Raw genomic sequence first — 25,979 nt, 5'->3', positions numbered from 1 at the left:
GATTGCTATTATGCCGGTAGGGGCGTCCGGTTCTTGAATATTCTGCTTTTTGATAATGATAAAATCAAACACCTTCCCATGTTCATTGTGCTGCCGTGCTTCCGATGTCTTGCCGTGCTTGTTTATGGCCACATCGATTTAGATTGCGTTTGGGTTGTGCTAGTCTGTTCTTCTAATGTATGACGTTCTTGCAAATCCTCAGCTCGTATTGGGAGTGGGGTCCATTTTCGTGGGAACGGGAGTAGTCTTGATACAGCTTCCTTGATCGGGTGTTAAGTCGACCAACCTATTAACGGAGGCGGTATGAACCTCCTGTCCAGATCTTCTAAGAATTTCTCTGGTTTTGAGGAGGTGTTCTTTACGGGCCTCTAATAGCGTGTTCCTGATTTCGCTGAAGGTGTTTTATACACCAAGATTCAGGAATTTTTCGCTGGATCTGTAAATTTCTAAGTCTAGAGCGGTCTTGTAGGGTGTTCTTATAATTTTATTGGCCCATCCATCCTGTTCGTGATCCAGCCATTGGAAGGGGAGGCTATATGTAATGCGGCTCCTTATGAGGTCTTGAACAACGGGGAGGGTGTCCTCCTCTCTTATTCCCTTATTGGCCCCTGTAATTCTTCTTACTACTCTGGGCAGCTGTTGAGCTGTCTTGCCGTGCCTGCTCTTAGTATTTGTTCCTTTATCTTCTTCTCCTTCCATTATCATGCCTAGTATTCTTATTGCGGGTCGAAAGGAATGTTCTGTACATCCAGAATTATGCTGCCTGGCGTAATCTTGTTCACTGTCGATCTTAATCTGATGAGTTCGCACTTTTCAGGAGCACATTTCAAGCCATTTGTTATGCTCGGTTCCTGAAGGCCGTTGATAATATCCTGTTGAAGATGTAATTTAGAACGTAACGTTTTATTTCTGGTCCAGATGGTAATTTCGCCAACTTACATGACGTTTCCAATTTCTTCACGTTCCTCCAGTTTTTCAGCCATTTTGATCATCGTTAAGATGAACAGAAAAAGCGAGATAATTGATCCCTGGGGCGTGCCCCTGTTTGGTGCCTTAAAGGGGTCGGATCGAGTGTCGCCTATGCCGATTGTTGCTGTTCTGTCTGACAGAAAGTTTATGACGTAATATTATGTTCTTTCTCCGCATTGTATCTCTTGGGCTACCTTGAAGATAACATCGTGCGATACGTTGTCGAAGTTGGCTTTGAGGTCCAGTGCGAGGATGATTGGATCTTGGTCGTCATCGTTGTGTATTATGTCGTGTTTTAACTGTAGAAAGGCGCCCTGGGTGGTCAGCCCTTGCTTGAAACCGATAATACAGTCCGGAAAAAGTTGATGTTCTTCTATGTGCTTTTGTAGTATTGTCGTAATGAATCTTTCCCAGATTTTACCGACACATGAGGTGAGAGAGACGGGTCCTAGATTTTTTTTTTATTTTAAGGAGTTTTCCGGGCTTGTAATCGCGGGGTGTTTCCGCTGAGGGGGTAGTCGATCTTGGTGCCATAAATCGTTTATGTATTTGGCCAGGGCCACCATGTGAGCATTGTTTAAATATCTTAGCATGTTGGGTGTTATCTCATCTGCACCGGCTGCGCTTATTTTATTGCTGGTCAATACAGCCTGCTGCAGCTCTTCCTTTGGAGATTTCTCTATCAAAAAAGTAATTGGGGCTACCTTGATAGTTCCTGCTGCGTACCGGTGGGATGTTTAGATCCACTTTTAATTTTTCTTTGAGATCCAAAATCAGTCCGTCGTTAGTACCTTTGAAGTTGGGGTTCACTTTGTTGAGTTGGTGAGCCGTTTCTCTCCTTGTTGTTTCGGGGTTCAACAGGCCATTGATCATAGCCCATGTTTAAAAGGAGTTGAGGGTGCCTTTAAGTGATTCGGACAAATCGTGTGTTTTTCGAGCTTGCTCGCATACTGTCTGGCTCGTTTTTCTAACTTCCTGGTGCGAATCTTGAACTTCTTGTTGAACAGTTTCTGTTTCTTGTCCCGCAGTCCGGTCAGGTAGCTAGCTGTCAACGCACAGGTATTCGCACCCGTGCCCGTATCTCTTTGGTTGCTTTACTTATTTATTTATTTAAACATACTGTCAACCCTTATTTGAGGGTCATTACAGGGAGGAAATACATCAGACATAAAACTCACATCAATTCACTTTCAACTAACGAGTGAAAACCAAAATTAAAAGCACAGATATCATCGAACACCATCGATAAAATAAGAAGTACATGCAATAGCTTCCATGGAACATAGAACATCGAATGAGTTTCAAGTAACGTGATTACAAGGAACATAAGTGTCAAGAATAGTTTCAAACGCTTTAACATCGCTACATTCAGCAATCTGTGCAGGCATACTATTCCAGTTTTTTATGGCATCGGGAAAAAACGAATAGCGAAAGACGTTCGTGCGGGCGGCATAAGGTCGGACTGCTGCATTATGATTTAACCTCTTGTTATGTATAGCAGGTGCTCGTATGTACATCTTTTTATCAATGTTTATGTGGCTATGGAGAACCAGGAATAATAATTTTATCCTGCTCTTTTGCCGTCTAGTTGCTAACAATTCCAGATTGCATGAGTTCAGCATGCCGGTAACCGAGTCAGTTTTTTTTTTTTTTTTGTATTTTGAAAATATGAATCTGGTCTTTGAATTCTCTCAATTTCAGCTTTCAGACCTTCCTGATGAGGACTCCAAACTACGCCAGCTTCCTTGATGTAGCAGCTTCCTTCATGTATATAGCAGCACCAGTCATCGAAATCACGAGGCCAATTTACCGCCGTTGAAACTGTTCCTATTGAAATCGAGACTATTTCTGTTCGCTAATTACCGGCATCGCCGGCGTGATCGCGCTGTCGTTGACTCTGCATTGCCGCTGTTTTAGGCTCTCAGTTCCGGCACGACCTGTTCGATCTCGCGAATGAGGGGGGGAAGGGGGGGGGGGGGGGGGCGCTGTTCGCCTGACAACGTTCATTGGGCATGCAGAGCAAAAAGGCCGAGAGGAAGACCCATCATCCCGCGACCCCGTGTTTCAAAGCTCGCTCCGAGGCCCGAGGCGGGTTTATTTGCGCAAGGGCAAACAGACAGCTGCACCGCCACGCCGAAGCTCGCAGAGTGCTCAAACGAGCGAGTGCGCGCGCCCACGGCGGCGAAGCCCAGACCTGCGGCTTCGACCTGGAAATAAACAGCTGCTACGGGCCGCGGGACCGCGCGCTTTGACGGCTCCCAGAAGCGCGCCTGGCACGTACGCCGCGTTTTACAACTCCGTCTTGATCATTCGTCTCTCTTTTTTTTTATGCTGTTACTTCGTTCGTTTCTGGTGGTCATCCGCTGCGCGAGCTAGCACGCCGGCCTTTTTTCGCCATTCGCGTCCAAGTTTAGGTGGCACTCATGCCTGAATCCTTAGAAGAGCCATTCCATTCTGCGGATGAACACGACCACTGAAGCTGACGTGACACACAGAGTTCTGAACAAAGATGCTCATTCTTGACGGAAGGCGTGCTGCAACAAGACGTTCTTCGGCGTCATTCAATCTCTGCAGATGGTCTGGAATCGGAAGGTAGACCATCATGGTGAATGGTAGACCATCGTGGTGGACCATCGTGGTAGTAGACGTTCGTGGTGGATAATCGGGGCACGGAAAATTTAGGCAGAGAGCCTTTACACGTCTCGCAGACGGGAATACCTTCCGCGTCCCCACCATCCACGAGTCCCCGATATTGGCTGCCTCCCATTATGACGAGAGGAGGGAAATGCAATTCAAAATGGAGAACGGCAACTTGACGAGTTAAAGCAATTACGGAGCCAAACGAAAGCAGCCTAGTACCCAAACTAACAAACAAAATCGCACAAGAGAATTCCTCGCCTTTTAGAACACCTTGTTTCTTGGTAGACGCGAAAGGTCCACCAAATTCTAGACATAAACAGCTTCACTGTAAAACTCTGACGAATTACTATGACGACGTCGGCAAAGGCGAAGGAAACCAACTGAACCACGGGATCCTCAACTCAAAAGCAACAGGCTGTACAGATCAATATATCGGATTTTGCAAGTGACGAAGTTCGTGCTGCTTAGATTAAGCGTGTAACTATCGACGACAAGCTCGACTATTCCAAGGAAGCACACGTCGCAGCTTCTATAAGGGCGTTATGAAGAGGAAAATCTGAACCGCTAGGCCCCGTTTAGTTCAGAAGAAACTCGTTGCTCACACTACCGAACCAGACAAAAAAACTTCTAAACACGCTATAGTTGGTGGGGCTTTGCTTAACTCTCAATCTCCATAAGACGAGCCAAACTATTGCTCAGAGGCGTGCGCGGGATTTTCGAAACGGTTTACTTCGTTTTTATTTGCGCAGGTGTTACTAAAATCAATAGGCTGTTAGTGAAAAAAAGGAGTCAACTGTTGATTGATTGTAGTGTTGAACATGCCAATGCAACGCAGACGATGAGGAATGCCGTAGTGGAGGGCTCCGGATTAATTTTGACCACCTGGGGATCTTTAACGTGCGCGGAAATCTCGAGCACACGGTCGTTTTTGCTTTTCGCCTCCATCGGAAAAGCGGCCGCCGCGGCCGGGAATCGAACCCGCGACCTCGTGCTCAGCAGCGCAACGCCTTAGCCGCTGAGCCATCGCGGCGGGTAAAGAGTCAAATGTTCTCACTAAGAAATGTGCTTCTCGATAACTACGCTAGAATCTATATCCCCAAAGTTTTATTCAGATTCATTGATTGATTGATTGATTGATTGATTGATTGATTGATTGATTGATTGATTGATTGATTGATTGATTGATTGATTGATTGATTGATTGATTGATTGATTGATTGATTGATTGAGTGAGTGAGTGAGTGAGTGAGTGAGTGAGTGAGTGAGTGAGTGAGTGAGTGAGTGAGTGAGTGAGTGATTGATTGATTTAAAGCGCGTTATTACAAATCCGTTAAAGTAAATGTAAACGGAAGTCAACAGTAGCGACTAGGCTTGGATGGTATCCTGGGAAAATTTTGCTGTATCAGCAATTCCAGTCCTCTACAATTCTAGGGAAAAAACTGTAATTAAAAGCATTTGATCGGGCAAAATTGGCGTTAGAGCATGTTCATGACCATAGCGAGTACGTCGTGCTGATAACGTTTTAACACAGTCAGGGAGATCAATTTTTACATTACCACACAAACAATTGTAAAGAAAGGAAAGACGACTGGACTTTCTCCGAGCTTCTAAAGTAGAAATGTCATTGCATTAGGGTGGTCGGGGAATCAAGCCTGCGATATTTGCCAAAAATAAACATAACTGCTTTTCTTTTAATACGTTCCAGGTTCATAATATCTTTCTTCGTATGCGGATCCCAAATAATGGAAGCGTACTAAAGCTTCGAACGAACACAGGCATTATAGGCTAGAATTTTAGTGCGCGAGGGTGCAGGTGCTAGTTTACTTTAAGTGAATTTCACATCCAACTTTTTGGGGAATCGCTTTATTTGCGCCATTAGTCGCTTGAAAGTTCGGAAACGTCCTGCAAAGCTCTCAGGTAACTGGTAACAAATACGAAACCGCTTGCCTTATGTCATGTCAACGTTTCAGACGTTGTTCTACCAGGTACGACAGAGTTCGAAGCTGTCAGAGTCGACTTTGTTGGACGCAACTTCCGACAAGAAAAAATACGTGAAACCCGGCAGGATTTCGGCGAAATTCTCTGGCTAAGGTATTCCCTCGATTTATCGAAGTCAGCGGGACCCATGAATTTTTTTGTTAAACCGGGAACTTCGTTAAATTGAGAATGAAACTGGCGGAAACTACGGCATCATCAGAATTGGTTAGGGAGTCAGGAAATTCCTAAAATCCGGATTTCGTAAACTCGGGGTTCAAATATATTCAAAATAAAAGCTTTCAGTACACAATATCCAACCTATCTTAAACTATTCTGCTACAGCGTCGCGACTGTAGCAGCCGCTGTTAGAAAAACCGTAAAAAACTCGCTCGTTCAGAGAACTTACGAACGGAATAATCTCCAGGAATTAACAAATTCACCGTTAACGTGTTCATGTTCAACGTAAATGTTTAACTATTACGGCTTCAGATGCTGCTAGCTTTCGAAGCTGTCGTTTTTTGCCACGTGGTACTCAGACAATATTGTGGAGACAAGCGGTTTCGGGGAGCCCCGCGACTATTCACCGCTGTTTTTAGCATGCCTGAAGCCACTCACAAATCAAGACTCCCGACATTGTTTTTTCTGCTCTATCTTCTCTTTTGTATAAACGTGTTTTTTTTTTTCCTTGTTGGCGCCCGCCCCGGTTTCCGGAAATCGTACGGAGGAGCTGAGCCAGTGGCATTAAGCTGACGTGAAACGTGGGCCCTTTTATTATTGCCCGCGCTTCTTTGACCAATTATCCGGCCATCTTGCATCGCCCTTTCCACCTATACAAGCCAGGACGCATCGTTACATTACACGCTGCCCAGAGAACTTGTCGAGAGCGTGGCATTAGTGTACGAGTGGCTCAAAACTATGGCTCCTAAACCTATCTGATCTTATTACACCCTGTTACCCATGAATTCAAGATAACCGTTGGTCGTTAAGAGTAACTGAGTCTCTAGAGGAAGCAAGCGTGGCAGGGGGCGGCAGAAAGGTAGATGGGCAGATGATATCAAGAAGTTTGCGGGGATAAATTGGTCGCACTTAGCCCAGGACCGGGATAATTGGAGTTCTATGGGAGAGGCCTTTGCCCTGCAGTGGGCGTAGACATGCTGATGCTGATGACGACGACGATGATGATGGTGGAGGTGGTGAAGATGATTATCTATGTTTTGGGCTCTGATGATGATAATTGTGGTGATATGATGGTGTGATGGTGATGATGCTGATTATGGTATGATGATGGTGATCTATGTTGATGAAGGCGAGGATCATGTTCTCGCTCCAGGGGAGAAGAAACATTCTACCACTGATCGAGGGAGAAATTCCGCTATCCACTCAGCTGTTCGCGCTGGTGGGGGCACGATGACCACTCCGAAATACCAAAACCAGGCAGCCCATATGAGACGACGAAAACACGGTCTACGCGTAGCCCTTGTGTCTGGGTGGAAAGCTAAATGGTGGCTCGATTCTGGACAAAATGGCTCTTACTGAGTTACAAGCATCCCCCCAAACGCATTCAGCGTACGAAGTTTAACGATCACCAGCTGCGTCAGCTTCCATTTACTATGAAGGCACGGCCCAGTTCAAACGCTTCTCGGAGCTTTCTGAAAGCGATGATGCAATCTTGGGCAATAATGTGTTAGCGGCAGCTTTCTTGGCTGTACGTCAACTAGTAACATCGAATGCGTACCCCACATAATTCAAACGTTTGTGAAAACGTCGAAACGTGCCGTCTACCCCTCGGGTCCTATCTTTCGGGTTAAGAAAGAAACAAAACATGGCCGAAAGCGCTATGTACGGAGCCTTAGCGTTTCGAACTGACCGCATTTCCATCTCCATCTGCGTGGATATTTGGGCAGGCGCTGTGCTACTACTGGGTTCAATAGCTACTGAGCTATCGTGTCGAACATTTCGACATTATTCGAACGTCTAAAGACAAAGCGGGCGCCGTCCAGTCATTCGGGAGAAAAAATGTCGTAGAAACTTCTACGTGGACAGTGCCAGTTACTGCGTTAGCATCTCTTCACATACGTTACGCCTCACCGAACCTCAGTGACCATGGCTCAAATAAAAATCTTTCTCTCTCTCTCTCTCTCTCTCTCTCTCTATATATATATATATATATATATATATATATATATTGTAAGGCGGGTTTATTGCCTTGACAGCGGAAGGAAGGAGGGGCACTCAGAAGTGGCAAACGGATCGGTGGCCCAGCCGGCAGAATGTCTCGAGCACTTCACGAGCTTCATGCCGATGACGATGCCTCTGCGGTGGCTGACCTTGTTGCCTCGTCGTCGTCTGTACAAACCAGGTGGTCAATCCCCTGGAGCGGGCATACGCCAATCACAAGGACAATGCTGACTGCTGTGGCCGCGTAGCAAATCAGTTGTTCGTTAGTGTTCGCATGGTGACTGCGCGCCACTTGCTCGTCTTTCGCACTACAATATATATATATATATATATATATATATATATATATATATATATATATATATATATATATATATATATATATATATATATATATATATATATATCTTTCCTCATCTGTGAACTGTTCTCTATCATAGGAGGCGTCACACAACCGCACCACAGCGCACACCCATTGCCCCATATTGTCCTGCAAGATGAGCGAACATCACCGTCCCGTGACTGGACGAGTTATGGCGTGGTACAACGTCTAGAACGGCCATTCGTATATAACCAATACGGGCTATGTACACCTGTTAAGAACATTGTGTCCTGTGGTACAGACGGACAGGGGATATTCAGGGCAAGCACCTTAGGAATTCTTACGCAATAAAAATGTGAGTAAAGAGGAATGCGGCTACATATTCTAATTTTTCCTCTAGATTTCCCCTAAATATCCTCCAAATATCCTCTAGATATTCTCTAAATATCCTCTGAATATCCTCTAAATGTTCTCATTCTTTGTCGGCGGGTTAAATTTCTTGATGCCAATTATTTCATTTAAATTCCTACGAATTACTTCTAAACCCGATACACGCTACACTTCCCTTTTCCCCTTTATTTTCCTACGCCTAATTTGAAAACGCTGTTCAAGCTCTTGTCCTGTGACGACGTCTCTGACCTTACGTCGTGCGTGCGGTCTTCGTCGGGACTTTGTAAAGGCTTCCGACGGCCGCGTCGGCTGTCAGGTTGCAAGAAAGGACGCCTTGCACTACGGCGTCCCACTTACCTCCGGTGACAGCGGTGACAACGACGTAATTCCGAACTGATCGACAGCGTCCTGTCACGGGGGCGACCGGCGCCGCCACGTTAGCCAGCCAGCCAAGAGGACGAACCGTCAGGTCAGCACCAACGAAGCCGAGAACTCACTGATCGCCGGAGGCAAACAAAAATCCACGTCACCGCGGTACATCTACAAATCGACGTGATGGTGGGCCGACGGTGGATTTGAAGCTACTTTCGTTGCCACGTCATCGGGGACTTGCAAAACAAGGTTGGCGGCTTCCTGATATCCTCGGGGACAGCGTCGTAGACGTCTGCGAAAGAAGCAGTCTTGCCGCTCCAAGATGATGGTAATGAGACGTCTGCGAAAGAAGCAGTCTTGCCGCTCTAAGATGATGGTAATGGCAGCCGGAGGTAGCCTCTTCTTGAAGCACCGGAGTAGCCCGACGTAGTCGCGGGCCCATCGGGCCTGTGCGGCCGCTTCGTCAACTTGTTTTTCCTCCTGGGAGCTTTCTCGGCGGTTTCTCCGGCGAGGTGGTTGCAGCAGCCGTGAAAGTGCGGCGCAACAGGACGAGTGGCCGGCCGGCCCCGTTGAAGAGAACGGGCGAGAAGAGAGGAGAGACGGCGACGACAACGCAATACTGTGGAAGAGAGCCGCTTCGTCACACGGACCGCATAGGAGAAAAACGACTGAGGTGCGCGGCGCCCGCAGGCGAGAAGAAGGAGGGGGAGGAGGAGGGGGACGGAAGGGTGCGGGAGGGAGGGGATGACCTCCATGGATTTAAAATTATCCCGCGGCCCGACCGACTTTTTGGCAGGAACCACCGCGGAACGGAAGCGCTCGCCCGAACAACGCCGCCGCGCTCCTCGGCAGCGGTGGTGGTGGGTGCGGAGAGGAGACCGGACGCTGCAGGGATGCTGCTCTTGCTCCGCATCGGAGTCTTCTCTTGAAGTCCATCCTTGTCATCCACAACCGGTTGATGGAGTCTACGCGTTGTTGCGGAGAACACGACCCGGTCGGACGCTTCCCTTTCACGCCACCATCAACCCCCTTTTTTCTGTAACATCCTCCGCCCCTCTTCCTCCACCATCTTTCCGCTTGTTCGCGGAACTCCTCCCTTTTTTTCTTTTTAGCTGCTCAACCAGGGTTGCTCGCACCGCCTCGCCCACAAGGTGTCTGCGTTCTTGTTTCGTCTTGTCACCGTCTTCTCGTCTCCGACTGACCCGATTTTTTCTTTTTGCAGAGTTGACTGGCGGGCCTCTCAATACTGGAGCGAAAAGAGCTTTTTTTTTCGCTGAAAGAACAGGAATTTCCCAAGGCTGGCTCTGTTCTCGGAAAGGTGTCGGTGTTTTTGAAGTTTATGTCCGTGTCCTTTCCTAAATTCGGGGCGATAACATTGAGATAGGTAACGTTGTCTAATTTATCTCTTAGAAAACGTGGTCCGTGCAAGTTAGTAATATAAGCACGATATTTAGGCAGATTATCAGGAGACCGGGACTGCTTACGATGCCTGCTTGAGCTGCCTTAATAAACGCGGTATGAATGAGCACGGAAGTTAATTATGTTCTGTTTTTCTACGAAAACGGTTGATTTTCTAACCTTCGCATCTTGGCTTGAGCACTTGTTTTACAGAGTCAGGCTTCCCTTGCGTAGTTGTAGGCGTCCTTTTAGATTTTATGTCCGGGAACAAACAATGGGAGCTTATATCACACTACCTTGAATCGGCCCCTCGCAATCGCGTAGTTCGCCGCAGTTCGGAGAAGACGGGTGTGATGTGAGTAGTCGAGGTGATCTTGTTCTGAATGAAGTGCGGGATATTGCAGGATGAGGATGTCATGCCCTGTGGGGAAGCCAGGACACCTACATTTTGCATCGTGATCTTGGCACCACGAACTTTTTCTGTTGTTCTTTTTCCCTGACCCCAATGTCCAACCAGGGCCCAAGCCTCCGTTCTAATACTGCTATTCATTCATTCATTCATTCATTCTTCCCTTACAGCCGTAAAGGCTTCGCAAAGAGCGCTGACTGGAAATTTTCAAGTAGATGTGTTCTGCCCTTTGCCTCGGAGGTTCGGGCAAGTCCGCACCAGCACCGGTCTCTTCTTGGTTTTTTGCGCGTTTCTGGTGCAGTGTTGTACCTATACCAACTTTTTTTCTTATGCCTTAGAGCAATCTTTCGCAAAAAAAAAGTAGATGTGTTAAGCTAATGAACACGTATTTGGATATCTGAGTCTGCGTTGCGTCGCCATCGTCTGCGTTGCGTCGCCACGTTTAACCCTACAATCAATCAAAAAATCAATCGATCTTTCCCTTTCTTACTTTAATCACCGAAGTTTTGCGTCGGTAGTGGCAAACTAAGCTGTCTTGGATTTAACGCTAAGCTGGCTTCCCCTGACGTCCACCTGCCATCCGCGAGAGCACGCTTTAGGGGAACGAATTCCGGTATTCCTTATTTCAGCACCTATTTTGCAACCAAACCCTGTTAGACAATTAAAATCACATTTTTCAAATTATATCAATTACAGTCTTATCTGGCTGAGAGGCGGGTTTCACTGTTCTTGTCTTGTTTATTGAAATCACCTTATTCGGTGTAAACAATTTGCGACTTACGTTAACTCCGTTTTTAAGGGGCATGCAGGCCGAATAACTTTTTTTGTTGTAACTTAAGGCTCACAAATTGCCATAACTCTCCTGGCTCCTGCTCTGCGATAAACAATCTTTTTCTTGCATAGTAAAAAATAAATTGAGGTTGGCACTTCTCCCTCGTGTGTTCCACCATTTTTGGTGATGTTAAAGAGGCGCTAAAGGTTGAGTGACATTGAAATATCATACCTTTTGTAGCTCACTCAGCTTCTGCTCCACGACCAACGACGGCTTATTTGCTGAGAAATAAATAATTAACACTCATATTGCTCCCTCCCGTTTCCGTTCCTTTTTTCCGTGACGTCGAAGAGCCCGAAGTGCCGAGAACAAGTCAGGACCTTGTTTTCATCTGTACTCGCTCGCCGTCATCTTCGTGAGTGCCTGTGCTAATTGGCTGTCACGTTCGTCACAAAGACTGTAAGCCAATCACAAAGGGTCTTTTTCATGGCGTGTTGGTGTGGCGGCCCCAGAACAGGACGGTTGCCGTTAAGCACTGCCGCGTGGGAAAAGGCGCAGAAAATGGCCTTGCAAATGCGCTTACATAAAGTTAACCGCCGTCCAACCGGGGCAGTGCAGACGATTGTACTAGTAATTTCTGTGTTCTCCCGCTGGCTGCTGTAGTTTTATGCGCGGGTGGTAAATAGGTACAGTAGGATTTAGCTTTCACCCGCATGAACCTGTCATTGTATTAGGGGCGAAGCACCTTAGGACCTCGCTCTGTCCGGGGCTTGGGGTCAGTGTACACAGTGTTGCGCATGCTCGAGGAGCATTGCATTTGATTGAAATGGATTGGATTGGATTGGCTTGAAATGAATTGAATTGGATTAAATAAATTGTATCGGATTGGATTACATTGGAATTGTATATACTGTACACACGCGTTGTCACTCATTTACATGCGCGAGTGGGCAATGCCACGGCTCATTCACTTCGTGGAGATGCGTGAATTTTTTTTTCTTTTCTACCATCAGAAGAGGAATCAGCCCTGTTTTTTTTTTCTTTTTAGTTTTTCTCTCCAGCAAACTATTTTGTAATTCATGTTCGCCGAACGGCGGGGCGTACTTGAAGGGTTGCGATGATGGCGATAAGCGCCGTCGTAGCCGTGGCCTCGGAATAGCCTGGGGAAGCCTCAGCCTCAAGGCAACCTGCGATCTTATAGAGGATCCACCGCAGCGTTTGTGAGGACCCGGGCTTCGCTGGGTCTAAATTCAGTATCGAACAGCCTTGCTAACAGTCTCGAGGTTACGCGATCCTTGTCTTAATTTCTTTTGTTTCCCGTCCCGATATAAGCCGGTTCCCTCGGCTGGTTGCTCAAAGGAAGCTTCAGGTTTGAGAGGAAGAGAGAGAGAGAGGGAGAGAGAGAGAGAGAGAGAGAGCGGTGGCGGGGGAGCTTTGTTACCTAAGGGCTGTTACAATTGTACGAGCCTCCATTACGTTCCTATACGGATACCAGCTCTGATTATCTGGTGCTTTTGTTGGAGTTTTATTTAAACGTTCAGATAAAATAGAATTTAGCCTACAGTAGATAACCTCAGCAAAAAAAAAAACCCTTTGGCATTTGTACTGGTGGGTTACAAATTTTGTTACACAGGGGATGTTACTACAGGGCGAAATTTTAATGCCTTCCCATACAAACACGACTTTTGATTATCTGGTGCATAATTTTACTCTTATTCCGACTTGCAGATATAAAGCAAAATGAAGTCTACAGTAGAATATTTCAAGCATAAAAAATTGGGTGGCGATTACGATACTCCGTAATGCGATATTTGGGCGCAGCAGCAGAGCGCTGAGGCAGCACTCGCTCGTGGGTTCTCTCGACGGCAGCGATGATGCGTCGGCGGCGCGAAGTGCGTTTCAGGGAGGGACCGTGCACTGCGTCTTAAGCGAACGCTTAAAACGGTGCGAACACCAAGCATCGCACCGTCGAGCGCCTCGTGCGGGCACCGTATACTGCCCCCTAACCTCCGAATTTCGCGACACTCTCCTCCTTTGATTTCTTTCATCATTCGCTTTTTCTTTCACTCGTCGGTCTTGCCATCGTTCGTCGGTTACGCCGACAACACGGCTCAGCCCATAGACGGCCGCCAAAGGGCTGCGCCCTAAGAACACTTGCCGGCGTACTAGTGGGCGACAGATCCATTTAACTTCTCATAGGGGCAGCGTCTTTAGTACGCCTGGAATATCGCACACACGGAGGTTTATGGTTGTTTGCTGCAGTAGAAAGAAAAAGACGTTGTGGCCGGTAATCCAAGTTGCGACCTCGGGCTCAGTTGTACTGCTCAATAGACACTGAAACTCAATGGTAGGTAGTAAGCGAGATTCCATCCCCCTGTGGGTAGAAGCCCGGCATTTCCTGTCAGCATCCGGCGCCATGTGGTGGTTGGCTTAGAACACTCCTTCTAAAGCGTGAACCGCATGGAGCGTTTTTTCACGCGATTTGTGCGCGTCGGCGTTGCGCGTGCGTTTTTTCGACGCCCGCGTCGACGATTCCGCGCCCGCGGCAGCATCTGCCTTGGCTAGATTTTGACGCGCGCCGCGCGCCGCAGTGGGAGGAGCCTGGCGACTTGCGCCAATGGGGAGGCGCGCGCCTCATGGCGGCGTTTTCAAAGCACTCGAGACAGCCGGCTGGCTCCACCGGGGATCTTTAGGCTTACCACCCCGGCAGATATTGCTTGGGCGCATCCAGTAGCGGCGAGTATGATGTTTTATAGTACCGTTTTCACCCACATTACAACCTCCTTTACCGCTCAAACAACTTCGTGCGTGCCTTGAGCGGCATTTTAGAGAGCGCTCAGAAGCGGTCGCTCTAGGGTGCCTGGATGTTCCTCCTCGCCCGAGGGGCGGCGAGGAGGAACATCCAGGCACCCTAGGTCGCTCCAGCTCCCGACGCCACTTCGCGGCCGAAGCCGCCGCCATGTTTCCGCCGCCTGCCGCGCCGCGCGCAGCGTGCGGGTGGCTCCGCGGCAGCGGCAGCGCGCCTGTGGCGTGCGCGGCGCGTTTTCGCGAGCAGAAAACGCTCCATGCGGTTCACGTTTTTTTTTTTTTTTTAAAGGAACTCCGCCAGTCGGCCTCACTACCCTAGGGGTAGAATCCTCGGTTTTGTACCAAATGCCTTGATTTCCAGTCCTAGCAGTGTCGATTCATTTTAAGACCCGTGGCTTTGTTAATGTAAAATGTTCTTCCAGATCAATTCTGCACTTTCTTTCGAATCTTTTAGGTCAGTTCGGAGGTTGAGCGCGGCATATCGACACGTTTAATTAACGTTCAGCAGTGCATATGAAGTACGGGGCTTGTACATCCTTGGAACAAAATATCGCTGGGTGGTTATCACATAACGGTAACGCTCGCGCATGCGCAAGCGTACATACATGGATGGAAACGAAACGTGTTTTCTGCGATTGTCTGGTGGATATAGTGTGTCCACGGAAGCGACCAAAGCAGCATTTGCTTAGGTGGAAGAGAAAAACGAAGGAAGCTGACAATAACGCGTAAGACTTGAAGGTAGCGAAGCTGGACGGAACAGTAGCGTGTTCCCTCTTATTCGCCTCACGCCGTTGTTTAAGCGTCGCCGCTGTGTGAGCGACCACAGCTGTATCTTCGTCTTACTCCATCGCACACCGCTCTGCGCGCACGTCGCCTTCCTTCGTTGCGCGCACTTATCGCTGCGGCGGCGGCGTCCTCGCCTTCCTCCACCAGGTTGCGGCACCGGTCGCGCGCGCTTCTCCGTTCCCTCATCGCCTATCGCTCCCCGCCATCGGGCGCTGCTCCGTGCCGGGTGCTTGTGGAAGGGGGTGTGATTTGACCTCTAGCTCTCAAGGTCAAAGCTGGTCACCCCGCGATGACTGCCCGACGTAGCGTACTGTAGCTTTCGCTACAAAAATTACGGGGACGGCTGAGCACTCCTATGATTTAGTGATTGCGAAGACATGAGTGTCCAATTACAGAACCCCCTCCATTCTATCTACCGCAATCAGTATCCCTCCTTTCGTAATTTCTGTCTCATGCCCGGCACCCCGCACCATAAGGTGTGGGAGTGCCAACAAACTACAAACCTACACCTTGCCCTTTCTCATCTTTTAAGCAGTGGATGGCTCGTCCGGCTGATCCGGACCTTGGAAACGAGCAAGAATTGGTAAATAGGGCCTGGACGGCAAATCGCAGCCTGGGTACCCCGGAATAAGGATGCCCTCCACCGGGCGATCGAGTGCCCTTTCATCAGCACTTACGCTCATCAATAAATGCTTGCTCTCTTTCATGCCATGCATGCAACAAGCACAGCTACAGTAAACTCAGAATTATTTCATATGATAACAAAATCAGGTTTTAGGGGCGAAGCACCTTAAGGCCGAGGCTTGTCCGGCGCCCGCCGTCCGTGCACACGGCACAGCACCGTGTAAATCGAAACAACTTTGAACAAAAGGTTAACAAGAACAATATAAAAGGTTCACAAGAGGTTGGAGAGAGAGGGGGGAGGGACAGAGATGAGAGAGTGTGTGTGTGTGTGTGTGTCCTCCTGCAGAGCCGTGCTGCGCATGCGCGAGGAGCATTGGATTGTACTGGATTTGAATTGAATTGAAATGGATTGGATTAAATTGAATTGTATTGGATTGGAAATCGTTTTAGCTGCAGTAGGCACTCTCACGGGTGATTTACCGTAAGAACGATCCCCAGTGCTTTGCCCACTCGTCATGATTCACTTGTGGAGATGCGCGAATTTTTTTAAGCCCGTATCATAGAACCCCCACTCGCCACTCTGGCATTATTTTTCATCAGTTCCGAATGATCCGCAAGGGGGAAAGAAAACATTTTAAAACCACGTGAACCCCACAGGTCTATTTGGCTAGCATTCAGTATTCAAAGGCATCACACGGTATCTTTCCGTCTACGTGTTCACCTCAAGGACACGAGTCACCTACAACAGTGTGTAGGGGGCAGGGGCGCTCGTTGTACAGCCTAAACAGAGAGAGAGAGAGAGAGAGAGAGAGAGAGAGAGAGAGAGGGGGGGGGAAATAAAACATGCTAGGCTAAAACCAAGTGGTTCTAACAATCCTTTCTGAGGGGCATGTTGTGTTCGAAAGTCTCGTTTTATATTATTCCGTCGCCGTTGGCTTAAGGAGACGCAAGCCAACCATACCAATGCAGAGGGGGGGGGCACAAGTGCTTCTTCGTGGCACCTCTGCCAAGAGGTTTTTAAAGACGATAGTCTTTTGGTCGGTCTGTATGTATGTCTGGGACTCTATTCAGCCACCCAGCGAAAGTGAAACAGGAGCTGCGCAATAGTCTTATAAACCCACAGCCAAATCTAAACGTCTAAGTCCAGTGTCAATATCCATACTTGTTTTTAGATGCAGAGCATCTCATTCACTCGCCTTGTGCCTCCGGCGTCGTCGTCGTTGTCCGCCCCTCCCCGATTCTCCTCGCCGCGCCAGCTGCGCTCTCCGCCGCTCACCCCCTCTCCTCTCCGATAGCGAACACTCTCTCGCGAGGGGCATTGGATTGGATTGGCTTGGATTGGCTTAGCTTGGATTTGGATTGGATCGGATTAAAGTGGATTGTGTTGGATTCTGTTGCGTCATAGCCGCGGCACGTTGCGTCATAGCCGCGGCAGACGCGCTGGGGCCGGCGCATGTGCAGTACTCTCTCTTCCGCGGTTTCCTCTCCTTCGGGCGCGCTGCGCATATAACCGGTGGGCCGTTCTCCGGCAAAGCAACATCCACGCTTGGCTCGAACACCTAGAGTCCACGCCACTTTACAAGTACGCCAACGTCTTGACTGGGACCGGCTTACGCAGTCCCCTCAACGTTATGCGCGCTATAAAACGCGGTCCCTTCGCCGCTCCGCCTATGCGTCGCATCTACACAGGAATTCCCGCGAGGGGAGGTGGGAGTTTTTTGTTCATACTCTTGAACAAGAGCAAGACATTACGCAAATATGAGGCAGAAGATCAATGCATGAGTGATATTTGCAGTGTTCCTTTATTTAAAAAATTATGGATGCTTGGTTTTTGCGAGAACAAATGAAATACTACCTCAACTGCAGACAAGCGTCTCCTCCTGCTGCCAGCGCTATTAAAGTTCCTGGCGGCATTCAAGAAATTAAACGGCAAACGCAACGAAAGGTTCCACTATATAGGCTCCAAGTCCCGCTTTGCACGCTCGGGTAGTAAGGCAACATGGTTCTATAAACATTGTAGTAGGGTGCCCCAATTCACGCGCGATTCCGCCGTGTGGTAGCGCCGGCATCGAGGCACTCGGCCTGGAGCAGTGGAACGCGGTAAATTGAAATCGACTTGAGCATACCTCTAGTTTGTTAACTTGGAAGGATCGAGATGGTGGAGGAACAGTATGGAAGGTCTGCGGAAAAAAAAGGAGGCATATGTTTCGCAGGGGTGCCAGTCGACTATTGTCTTCCGTCGACATTTGCAACAAGAGGAGCGGACATGCGGCCATTTTTATTTTGTGGTTCCTGCCCGCTATTTGCAAGTTCATTTTTTTAGTCGTTAATGTTCCTATCTACTCCGCTGGGACACGTACGACCTTTTGCATTAAAAAAAAATACGCGAACATTTGTTTTACCGCACCTATGACAAACATCCCCATTTGTCGAACAGGCCTAATGAGTCGACCAGATTTTGGGAAAATCCCCAAGGTGGAATAAGTTTCTGCAAAGGAAAGTTTAACGTCCGCCTGAATGCAGCCGCACGGCTACAAAGGAAAGCTATACAGCTTCCTCAGAAACTTCGCAGTCGAAGAAAAAAAAAGTTCGTCCTGGTCCAGGTTTCGAACCCGGGAGCACCGCTTAACCGGAGCAGTCACTCTACCAGGAGGCTAGTCGTTTGTAGAGGAAATCCCCAATGCGAAGTTAGTTTCTGCAAAGGAAGTTTCTTTCTTTTGCAAGCCTAATGAGTGTTTCGCTGTTACGTACAGGCCTGTTACCAATAGATCTATGACGCAACGCCATGAGACGACGGGCCGGGGAAGCCAATATGCGCAACAGGAAAACCCATTTTTTCTACCTGTCGTCCTTTTTTATCTTTGGCGCTAGCTGAGTACCGTTCGCTTGTTTTTATCAAATATATTGAGACCAACCGGTCGTATATCTTACACGCTATTATGAATATATTATATATTATGAATAGAAGCTTGCATAATTTAACTCCGTAAATTTTAACCCAAAATAATTACTGAATTTAGGCACCGTCTTCAAATGTACTTAGTGGTCTTTTCTTTCCAGAGCGTAGGAGGTTCAAGTGTCCCCCCCCCCCTCCAATATTCCTGGCCCCGGGCGACTTAAGACGCCCGGGAGAGAAACTAATTAGAGAGAGACTAATGTTGGGTGCGGTTTGGTCCGCCCAATTGGGCGGACCAAACCGCACCCAACATTAGTCTCTCTCTAATTATCCGTAAATTCGAATTGCCGAAGTTCGAATTAACGAGCTTTCACTGAATTAGAAGTCTTGCCTGCGTAAACAATCTCGTCTGTTCGAATAGATCGTACGATGAACTACATTTAAACTTACAGCATCGATGGTCGAAACTCCGGCAATTGCATTGCACTTTTGTGCATTGCACCAGTGGCAAGCAGGAAATGTTTCCTGGGGTGTTTCTGTCAAAGACACGCGATGACTAAGCCATACCATGATGTCAGCTTAAGCCTAAACACATTAAACAGCATACGACATATAAAACAATGGGGCCCTGCATTATTTAAGGTAATTCGTTACAAACGACCACATTCCACGGTAACTTAAACCAGAGCACCCGCTAGTGTGGTGCCAGGCGCCACGTCAGGGCAGACGCCAAAAATAAGAACAAACATACCAGACATTTGCGCAAAGTAAAACTTTATTGGCACAAAAGTGTGGTTTTCCTCAGACTCTAATGGTAGCAATGCGAACGAGAAGACCGCGTTGGTGTACACGGACCAAGTGAAGCAGCCTGGATGCAGAGATGACGTCGTGCACCACTAGGGACGAACGGGCCTCAGCGATGATATGCAAGTCAACATCAGCCGTGCGCCCGTGCGTCCAGACTGGCATCACAGTATCTCCGCAGTAGACGTTCATGCGGGGTCCAGCCAAGGATATCGCCATTCAGCAGGCACCCCACTCCTGGGCCATGACAACAGCCTGCTAAAAAGAAAACGAGTAAGGCTAAAAAACGGCAATTACAAGCGCGGCAAAAATCCAAGCGCATCTTTTCATCATATACAAGTACCGCCATCTAGTAAACAATCCAAGAACTAAACTAGAGGTAGCCACGCCATCTAGTAAACAATCCAAGAACTAAACTAGCGGTGGCTACATACATACGTCGAGGATGGACAGACCCACGCCTTAAGGAGCTTCGCCCCTAAAAGATTTGCAGTGGCTTAGCTCGGCTATGCCAGGACATACGTAGCGTGAGCTAAGGTTCAGCTGGTTATTGTTAGCTTCCTGGTTGTCTACGAATCGCCCCGCTATTGTACACCCGTGGCCCCCGCGATCGGCTGCCGGCGCGCCGCCGGTAGCCGATCGCGGAGGCCACGGTACACTTCCGGTGATACCTCTGCGCATGCGCACAAAATGGGATGCGCAATCAAGCGGCTCCGTCGCAGCGTGAGACTTGGCTAATGCGCAACGGAGGCGCACGCGCCAGCTGTGCGCCATGTGACGTCACTGCTGCTCGCGCATGCGCAGCACGGCTCTCCAGGAGCCACGCGAAACTGCTCAACCTCGGCCAGTGTAGCTCGCGCTGCAAAAAAGTTTGCTTCAACAATCCGGCGCCATGCTAGGGGAACCTGGATGACCACACGGACAAAGCGAGAGGACATGTCGCGGCAGAAGCGAAAGCAGGAGTGAAGCAGCGTCCCGAGTCTAGACGAATGGGCAACGTTGTCGATACGAGATCAATGACGACCGGAGTCCCATTCGCCGGATCCGAGCACGCTTGGTGTTTCTTGGCAGAGAGATTAACCAGGCAGCAAATCAAGCAAACAAGCAACTTGGACGGAACACATGACCCATATTCAGGCACGCTTTTGGCAGGAAAAAAATTAGAACAATGAAAAGAAGAGCTAGGGCACCCCGCTAGTAAACATGCTCGTTGTGCTAGCAAACAACGGGAATGGTGGAACACGACACACAAATAGGCGTGTATGTGTACCAGTTGTGAATTTTAGGACACTCGCACCAGGTACCCATCCACGCTAATCCGCACGACTCCTCCTATACAGCCGACGTGCTAGTCAGCTGAACAGCTAAAGCGGTGCACAGCTTGTCGTAGCGAAGGGGTCCGGTTCCTTGTACTCACGTTCTTTCTTGCTGTTTTTTGCGCTATGAAAAGGACGCACCCGGTTGTCGAGGACAATAAACAGAATGAAGACATGCTGCTGGTAAAACAGCGAGGGACGCTAGCAACCTATCCGCAAGTAAATTAGGCTGGAGGTGAAACACAGCACACGAATCCTCGCAGACGGACCCTGAATGCGATTTTTATAACACGCATTCCAGACACCCGTATGCAAGAGTCAGCGTGCCAGACGTCTAGAAGTGCGGAGCAGACATTCAAGCGGCGATGAATTCAGCCAAGAACGTAACAGATGTAGAGGTAACCACGTGCGCCACTGGAGAAGAACAGGCGCTGGTGTATAGAGCCGCATCAACCGGTGGACTGTGCTTCCAAACTGGCAGCACAGTGCTGCGGGTAAAGGTGGGACCCGGAGAAATAACTAAAACACGGCGGTTACAAAAGCCCGGAGTTGAAAGTGTGTGGACGTTCACAGCGTTAAAGATGGGGGCATCCATGCAGTGACGCTTCGAAGTAATAATAGGCGGCTAGCACGTCGTAGGTGCCGCGGCATGGTTAGAACCGAAGCCGGAGTGATACAGCGGAACGGATCTGGACGAATGGGCCCATGTGTCTACACTAGACCAAAGACACGGGTCCCATTCGCCGGATACGAAACCGCTGTGGTTCGCTGTGCGATGCACGCGGCAGCAAAGCGAGAATAGGATACTGCAGAATACTGCAGATATGTTGCTGATGAGGCTGAAGCGATGGATGCAAATGATGCAAGATCACTACTCAACCTCAAAATGCCAAACAGCCGACACGCTGATTGGCTATACAGCTAATTTCGGTGCGCGAGGAGCGCTGGAAAAAGGGTCCCGTTCTGTTTGCGCTAGTTTCGACAAAGGCGCTGCTGGTTGCACAGCGCAATTAATTACGGCAAGAAGCAAAACAAAATGGTGTGAAGATATGCTCTGGTAAAAAAAGCGAGTGGTGCTAGCAACCTATCTGCGAGCAAATAAACCTGGAGGTGCAACACAGCACGCGATTTATCGCAGATGGATCCCGGATGCGATTCATAACAAACATTCAAGGGACCCAGCTGCGACAATCCGCGTGCCAGACATTCAAAACTTCGAAGAAAACATTTGCGAGGCCACAAATTCAGGCACGATAGGTTAAGTGAAGATGTAGAGGTGACGACGTGCGCCACTCGGCAAGTACAGGCACCGACGGCGACATCTATATATGATCAGCACCAATCGGGTGCCTGTGCTTGCAGACTGGCAGCACAATGGTGGAGGCAAGGATGGGCCCCGGGGGAATGCCTAAAACACGGCGCTCAGAGAAGTGTCAAGACAGTCACTGCGTGAAGATGCTACAGCCAGGCTTCGAAAGTATTTAAGCGAGGCGGCCACGTCGCAGGTGCGGTGGCACAGCGGCACGGGTCTGGACGAATAGGCCTCGGTGTCGATACCGGTGCTACGACAACCAGAGTACCATTCGCCGGATCCGAAACCGCGTCGGTTCGCCGGGAGATGAGCGCGGCAGCAAAGCGAGCAACACAATCTGAAACGTATAAGACAAGGGATGGAGAGACGGGGACCCCTGACTTCGTCAGAAAGGCTACCCTAAATGAAAGAGCGAAGACCGCGAAGTACAACGGAAGAACAGATCTGCTATCAGGCAACGCTAAAGTTGAACAAAGGCGCACGAATGTCGGGGCATAGGCGACCGTTATGAAGTAAAGAACACACATCCGGAGATCCATGCACCGCCATCCGCGTGCCACACACCAGGAAAAGTTTGAAGACCACTGTCGGTATGTGGCCCCGCGATACGTATGTGGTGCGGGTTGGGCTTTTATTTTATTCTATAGCCCTTTGCCTTTGTCGGTATGTGGGTACGCCGAGAACAGTTGATACGGGACGTCACGTGAAGTAAAGACAGGAGCCCCGTGACCATTCGAAGCTATAACGTTCATCTTAAGCGCAGAAAAAACAGTCCCTGCTTTTTTTTCTGCGCTTAAGATGAACGTTATAGAATACCAACTAGCCCGAACGCAAGCCCATTCTATGCTCTCAAAACCGGGGATCCATCCGCTCGACAAATGCGCACCTCATTCGGGAGGCGGTGAATGAGGGCAAGAAGAGACGCGGTATAGAATGGAAGCCATGCTGTTCGTGCGGTTGAAGCGAAGGATGGGGGAGATGCCGTTCACAAACAGCGCGGTAGTGAACAACGCGGTAGTGTACGGCTCCAGATACCACTAATAAACCTGAAAAATGGAAGAGCGGCGAGATGTCGATGATAGGCGTCACGTGTAAGTGCAAATGAACCTCGGTGACGCTTCTGCCGTCAACGCCGACGAGGATTCATTTACTCTACAAGAGCGCGGTCAGGAATGGCCAGCCCCGCAACACGCATACGCCGAATCGTAGAACGGGATCGATGCAGTAGTGGCTCACGCTATGCGCAAGAGATGCCCCGTGACGAGCACAAATCAACGTCGACAGGGCAACTCCAACGACAGCGCAAGGCACATTTAGGCTGGGAGAGGGAGGGGACTGAACATACACGACGGTTGCGCTCAATGGACGTGCCCGACTGAAGGGACCCGACAGTGGGGATTAGCGCTAACAACGGGCAGACCGTATATGAACATTTAATGCAGCGTGCATCAAGGCAATGCTCTAAGGAAGCGAAGAGGACAAAGCGGGAACCCATCCTGAACTTTTTCCTACTAGAAGATAGCGCGGCATATTTCACACAGAAACATTAGTGGCACAAATTTCCAAGTTAGGGGCAACAAATCAACTACAGAAAATCTAGGAGTCGCCTGAGCAAACCACTCCGGAGAATTCAGAACAATGACGTGCCTTAACGCGACCTACTGAACAAGAAACGGAGCGGCTGGGGTCGCGAACATTACTTGAAGGTAGGCAGCACCCCGGGTCGCGACGAATCGGCCGTGAAAGGAAATCAACGCCACCACGGCCCGACTCGCCTCAACCCGAGTGGGTTTGGGTTGGAGGTCGGTCGAATGCAGCAAAACTCAAGCGTAACGAGTGCAGTCGACGACCCAGAGATGGATTCCAGCTGGTTTAGGCGTCTAGTGTCGTAGCGGATGGACCTCAGCGTCGTTGACTCATGAACGCCGACCGAGGGCCATTCGCTGGACAACGGAAACGCACAGAATCGCTCAGCACAGGGAAGACCAGCTCCACAAAACGCGCCCATCGGGGTAAGGGTCGGACATGCTAAATCATAGCGTATACGGTGAACATGCTCATTGAAAACAGGAAAAGGCGGGTCTCCTTGCAATTTGCCAAAACAAGGAAACATGCAGTTGCAGGACTGCCATATGATCGACGCACGCGTGAGCCACTGAAGAAGAACGGGCACCGGTGATGTCATACAAGGCAGCACCAACCGAGTGCCCGTGCTTCGAAACTGGCAGCACATACTTTAAAAACCGCCAATGAGCTGATAGGAGTCTGAAGGTACGAATAAGTTCAGCACTAAAGGCACCAAAATGATCAGAATCGTGCTGCGGTGTAACCGTGCTTCTAAAAAAAGGTCAACGACCGACTCAACACGAAATGCAGAGGCTGAAGCAGCGAACATTACGGAAGTGGTGCAGCTCTCCGGGTCGTGGACGAATCAAGCCTCGTTACGACACAGAATGAACGTCACCGAGGCCCGATTCGCCTCGATCCGAGTTGGCTTGGGTTGGCGGTCGGTCGAATGCAGAAGACCTCGAGCACACGCATCCTCAGTCGAAGACTCCGAAAGAAGACCGCTGATGCGATGACAGTTGGTTTAGGCGTCACGTGTCTTAGCGAATGGGCCTTATCAACGTCCCCACATTAACGCCGGTCGAGGACCACTCACTGGACAACGGGAACGCGCAGAATCTTTCAGCGCAGGGTAGGTGTTCAGCTCCAGTAAAGACACGTACCGAGATTGCGTCGGACATGTTAAATCGTAGAGTAAGGAGAGCATGCTCATTGAAAACACGAAAATGAGGGTCTCCTTGCAATCAGCTCAAAAGTCGCAACCGATGCGAATAAGCAAAGACAGCTACCAGCAAACAGCAGAAATGGACGGCGAAGTGACGCAGCGTCCAGGATATGGACAAATAGACCTCCTCAACGATAACTATAGACGTCGACAGGGGTTCTATTCGCCGGATCCGGGTACGCCTGGATTGGCCTCACCATCAAGTAGAAGCGACTGGGAAATAGGTGAAATAATAGATGGAGACAAGCAACGTCCGGGGTCTGGACGAATAGGCCCCGGTGTCGATACCACATCAACGACGGCCGGGGACCCATTCGCCGGATCCAAGCACGCTCGAGGCCACAATGCCGTTAAGGCAGACGAAGAGAAGAGCTACGCCGACGCAAACAAAAGCTCCGAATCCATACTTCGAAAACATGAAGCAAGATAGTGGAAATCAGCGCACGAATAGGCGCAGGTGAACCCCCATTAAATGAATTCTCCAATAGACATAACAGGGGACCCACCTACGGCAATCCGCATGCTAGGCTTGTGAAAGTCGTGGAGGAATTTCACCGCAGATACCGGTTGAAATAGGGCGTCACCTGTCGTAGCGAATGGAGCCCGGTTGACGATTCAGACGTCGACGCCTACCGGAACCCATTCGCCCGATAAGTGCGACCGATGCAGGAGACGGGCTGAAACGAGCGAGAATCCGTTTGCACTGAAACCGGGCCGCTTGCAGACACGCAGTTGCAGCGCAATAACCAGGGATTAATCTACGCTGACCGGGGTAGCAGACAAACATACTACTATACGAGGGTGCGCCAGAGACAGGCCTGGTACACAGGGTAATGGGGAGGAGCGACACCAGACGATGGAGCGTCTCGTGTCGTAGGACATGGATGCTCGGTGGCGATGAACATTTAACGCCGACTGAGAACTCATCTCCTCGACAAGAGCGCGCATTGAAAATCACCTCAGGGAAGAGTGCCCAGCACAGAAACATACCGGGTCTCGAAAGCATGCACAATTACAGAAAGAGATTTCTCGGACAAAAGGGAAAGGTATCTTCCACGAAGAAAGCAACGGCTGAAATGCGACTATGACCCTTTGGAAAAAAGTTTTGCCGCCAGGCAGAGCACTACTATTCGCAGAGTCTTCTATCATGCAGATTCACCAGTACGACAAGAACAATCTACAACCAGAACTGAACAGCGAAATGTCAGAGAGCCT

At 49.2% G+C, this 25,979-nt stretch overlaps 2 protein-coding genes across 2 annotated transcripts in view; both read right to left on the bottom strand.

The window, feature by feature from the left end:
• Window positions 1-9,381, bottom strand: part of LOC144163182 (uncharacterized) — an 88,058-nt gene extending 78,677 nt beyond the window's left edge. Inside the window, exon 1 of the mRNA XM_077694011.1 lies at window positions 8,834-9,381. The gene's annotated coding sequence lies outside the window, so the exon portion shown is untranslated. The remainder of the gene's footprint in view (window positions 1-8,833) is intronic.
• The window catches only part of LOC144163186 (BET1-like protein), a 441,394-nt gene that overhangs the window by 219,502 nt on the left and 195,913 nt on the right, over window positions 1-25,979 (bottom strand). The window lies entirely within an intron of this gene.

This window comes from Haemaphysalis longicornis, unplaced genomic scaffold (assembly GCF_048455015.1).
Source record: "Haemaphysalis longicornis isolate Haplotype H1 unplaced genomic scaffold, Haemaphysalis longicornis Haplotype H1 scaffold_12, whole genome shotgun sequence".
Lineage (NCBI taxonomy): Eukaryota > Metazoa > Arthropoda > Arachnida > Ixodida > Ixodidae > Haemaphysalis > Haemaphysalis longicornis.
Note: the sequence above shows the minus strand (reverse complement) of the source record. Positions and strands in the feature narration are given on the sequence as shown.